Consider the following 4722-nt stretch of genomic DNA (forward strand, 5'->3'; position numbering starts at 1 on the left):
TAAGAGCCACGGAGAAATTTTTACATATCCCCGCAGCATCATTAGTGCGCAGGTACTGTGAGCTGTCCTTAGAATGTAGAGCATGAAGGTGCAGCCTTCTCAGTTCCAGCAGTGTTTGCACTCTACGGGAGAACAAGGTACCGTGGGAAATATTTTGAGACTTCCATCGATTTGCTTTTGTTCCTTGTAGCTGTCCAAGTAAAATGTTCCGCAAAGACGTACGTTACCTCCGTGCCTACACATAGACAGACACTTACACTACCATTGCACTCCAGATTGTCACGGCTTCATCCGATCGCTGTTAGTAATCAGATGCATATCAATGCTGGGTGACACAGACTGGGTTTCTCTTGTCTGAAGAGGGAGACAGAGAAAACCTGGACAATACCAAGCTGTTATTTCCCTCTTTCCTCGGACTTTGTCTGTGGCAGCTGATCTATGGGGAAGCCGTCCAAGTCTTTCCTTCCCCTATTTATAGGCACGACAAGGAATAAAAGGAAGAGAGAGCAAAGGCAAAGTTAAGGATGACACAGTTTGCAGTGTCTGTGAGTGAAGTGGGTTCACTGGCCTTCTGCCGCCCTTCCCCACTGAAGACAAAGCCAGTTCAAGACTATTAGAGGCAGTTTTCTGCCGCGCTGGTACAACGTTCTCAGAGGTGTGGGGGGGACTCAAGACACAGGTCCAGAAGGACGGCCAGAAACACGTAGAGTAAGATCCCCAGAATGTATCTGACAGATATGGCCTGACTGCTAGAAGTGACGTTTCTCACGCTATCTTCAACAGACTGTTGATCTATCATCTTTCTCTGCACAAAAAAGCTGCTGTGTTCTCAGCAAAGTGACATAAAGGTTCCAGAAGTTGCCTTCCCCCTGCCCCGTGGCCAGACATGTCAGAGCGGCTGAGCAAGAAGGCAGCCTCTCCAGTTGCTGAGGTGCCTGCTCGGAGGGCTCAGGCAGCAGATGTATGGCGGGCTCACGAGCGCTGGGGCCAAGTGTGCCCTCGTGGGGAATGTGCCCCAGTGCTTGTGCTGGGCTGGCCCCAGCTACCAGTCCAGCACCCACACAGCAGCTCACTCGCTCCCCTTGTCTCAGAGGGATGGGGCAGTGAATAGCAAGAGCAAGAGCAGGAAAACTTGTGGGTCAAAAGAAAGACAGGGAAATCACTCACCAGCTACTCTTGGAGGCAAAAGAAACTTGACTTGGGGAACTGAACTTTAAATATTGACGTACTGGTTTGGGTGTTGGGAAACAAAGGTGACAAACATTTAAAACACTTAGGCAAGCACACATTTCATGCCCCTTCCCCAGCAGAAGCTTCGCTCCAGACATGTCTCTTCCCCATTCCTAGTCTGCATTCCACTTGTGGTCACCGCAGGTTATAACAAATCCGTCCCTTTGGTGAGGCAAGAGACAGTACAGGGGGTTGAGGTCGGGCCATAACAGCTTCCATCTTCTGTACTCTCTCTGCTCCTTGTTCTTTTCTACTGCTTCTCTTTCCCTCTTAGTTGCTTGCTTGGCTGTAGCACGGCTCCTGCGTGGGACACGGTCCCCTTAGGGAAGCAGTGGCTCGAGCGATGGGTATCTGTGGGCTGTCCTGGAGGTGACTGTCTGATGGGAGTTGGCGATGTGCACTCTGCGAGACACCTCAGCCCTGCAAATCTGTGCAACGGACCGTTGGGGCTGCACGGGGAGCTGTACGGGTGTGACGGGAGAACAGAGGACTTGCCCCAGCTGTCCTTGGCCTTGGATGCATGCCATGCCCTCCCTTTCTGGAGATGGGTGGGAAGGCGAGGAGGAGTCACCTCTGGGCTCTAGACCAGGTGATTTCTCCTGCCCACGTCAGGCTGGTTCCCCAAAGAGCAAGTGACAGGTCTGGGTCTTTCCCTTGACAAGATGGTAAATGAATTCCATGTTTCCCTGAAGGAGCTAATTGCTCCAGAAGGAAGCTCAGCTTAGTGGGTGTCCCACCATAGTTTAGCTCCCTTGGGCAAAGACATTGGCAGCGTTCTCTCCTCCTCCGAGTCACACTTGCTGTAGTCTCCAACTACGGTCTTCATGATAGAGGGAAGAGGACGTGCTTAGTCTGGAGAAAAGGAGGCTCAGGGGAGAGACCCTTTTGCTCTCTTCCAGCTGAAAGGAGGTTGTAGCAAGGTGGGGGTCCATCTCTTTTCTCAGGTAACGAGCGATGGGAAGAGAAGAAAGGGCCTCAAGTTGTGCCAGGGGAGGTTTAGATGGGATAGCAGGAAAACTCTCCTCACTGGAAGGGTGTATTGCAATCAAGACCAACAAGCTTTTCAGAGAAAATGGGGTGCTGCGTGGCTAATAACCTTTTTGTCTCTTAGCCTTGTTCGCCTAGTGAGACGTATACTGCTGCTTGGAAGCGCAAAGCCTGCAGTGCTGGGAAGGCCCTGGCCTGCATGTGAGGAGCAGTGATGGTGTGAGCGGAGCTTGGTCTGGCCCTGCCGCGGAGGCCTTGAGGAGCCCGGGAAGCTGATTCCAGGCAGGGTCATCCCCAGCGATTTTGCCGTGGATGGGTTGGTACCTGTGCTGCACCGCCGTGTCCGTAGGGCACAACAGATCCTTGACCCATGGAGCTGCCCGTGGGGGTCACGCACACAGTGAAGAGGGACGGGAGATGCCTGGGTGCTGGCAAGTGACCCCAGGGCTGGGGCAGCAGGTCTCATTAGGAAGTGGCAAAGCCTTGCTCTCTGGGCAAACCAAGAAGGTGCCCAGTGCCTGGTGAGATGGAGGAAGATGGTGTCTCTGCCATGGAATGTGGGCAGCAGGAGCATGAGTGGAAGCTGACGTAGTTCATGGGGTGCTGAGTGACCGAGCTGTGATTCTGAACTCAGCGATGCCTACAGGAGTTCCTTTTCTGCACCCAGGAGACCACGGACACCTGAGGAATGCCAGGATTTAGAGCATTGCCCGGGGCTGAATGCCAAGGTCTCACAGTAAGTTTTCAAGCAGCACTGAAACGCATATCTAAGTGTTGGCATTAATAGTGAAGCCGCAATTTGGCGGCACAGGGAAGATGGAAACGTGAGAGCCTTTTGGGGGTGTTGGGTTTACAGGGAGTGGGGACTGCGCTGTGTAGCCTGAGTGTGGCTGCTACCAATCCTACCTCGTGAATTCCCTCAGGCCTGCACGTCTGGACAGCAGCTGGGTATCCGTCTCATGTGCCCATGCCCACGTGCGCTGGCCACGGACGCTAGGTCGGGTGATGTAGGGGAGGGGAATGGGGAGGTGAGGTTGTGGGGCTGTCCCCAGGCATTGTTGTTTCCCATCCCCACTCCTGCCACCCTTTGGAGCCACGTTCTGACTCATGGCCATTGGCTGTGGAGTAGCCAGGGATGTCTCCCATAGCTGCAAGGGAACGCGTTCGGAAAGAGTTGTCTCAGAAGGAAGAAGGACTCGGAGGCCCAGGCTTGGATGCAGCACAACTTTAATGAGTCTAAAGAAGGAAAGGAGGAGGCTGACAGGGAGCGCCCGTTGCAGGCACCGAGATGCGGCGGAGCTCCTGCAGGGTGTCTGTCGGCCTGAACTGCAGAAGGAGGGAGGCCAACAGGGCCCTGCTCGGCTGGTGTTGGGAGGTGGTGCCAGGCAAGTCAAGTGAGAGAGGAGAGTGTTGGAGGGAGGAGTGGTCAGAAGCTCTTCATACGTGGCCATGAAGCTCTATCTCCTGTCCAGCACCATGTTCTGAGGTGTTGGGAGGTTCTTGCCCCAGGGTGTCATCAGCCCCTTTAGCAGGGGGGGCACCTTCTGCCACAATAGCGGCTGGTAATGCAGGAGAGGTCAAAGCCCCCAGAGTTGATGGGCACTCCGTCACAGCTGAGGATGCTGCCAACGGCAGCGGAGGTGGAGGAGCCCACCACGGTGTTCTGTGGGAAGGAGCTGAGGATGGGGCCGGGCAGGGTCACCACTACGGGGGAGGGCTCGATGACGACGATGGATTCCTGGCACTGCCTGACACAGGGCTCATTGCAGCTGTTGGCCAGCGGGGTCGGGCCGCAGGGCCGGCATGGCAGGCACTGGTCGTAGCAGGACATGTCTCTGAGGGTGGAGGTGCACCTGGGTAGAATCAGGGAGGAAACAGAGCACAAGGGTGGGTGAGGATCTGCCTGGTTACCCTGTCATATGGGAGACAAGGCCAGTACTTACTGGGGAGATGGAACATTGAGAAGTGTCACATAGTCTACATTCCCCCACAAATATCAGCCTGGCCCAAAGAAGATCTATCCTAATTCTTAAACCAAACTTCCCCTAGTCTTTCTCCTACCAGACCTGGTCCTTAGTATCCCTTTGACATGACAAGAAGATCCAGACCCCAGGACAGGACAGAGCAATATCAGCTGGGATGTCTCCCAAGTGCAGATCTCCCTATGGAAGAGGAGGAGAAGGGGCTTCAGACTCACCTGGTTCCCAAGCAGAAGGAGCCAAGAGAAGGGCATGAGAGAGCAGGGACTTGGGCTGCCTTTTATACCTGCCCTTCACTGCCGCAGGACCAGAGGCACCCTTTGCAGAGGTAACAATTTTCTGACAAGCTCCTCTTGAATGCAAACCATCGCAGCTAATGATATGGGCTGTGCTTTCCTTTCCTGCACTGCTCCTTTTCATTTCCAGGTCTGTGCCATGCCCATGGCCCAGTGAAGGCTTGTTCTGAGCACTGGGATGAAAGGCCCCAGGATTTCTAGGTCAGGAATGCAGCAGTGCTGGCAGAAGA

At 54.4% G+C, this 4722-nt stretch overlaps 1 pseudogene; it reads right to left on the minus strand.

Moving 5' to 3' along the window:
* Positions 1-3742: 3742 nt before the first annotated feature.
* Positions 3743-4722, minus strand: part of LOC113489186 — a 3367-nt pseudogene continuing 2387 nt past the window's right edge.

This window comes from Athene cunicularia (assembly GCF_003259725.1).
Source record: "Athene cunicularia isolate RWA chromosome 27 unlocalized genomic scaffold, athCun1 chr27_part1, whole genome shotgun sequence".
NCBI classification, from domain to species: domain Eukaryota; kingdom Metazoa; phylum Chordata; class Aves; order Strigiformes; family Strigidae; genus Athene; species Athene cunicularia.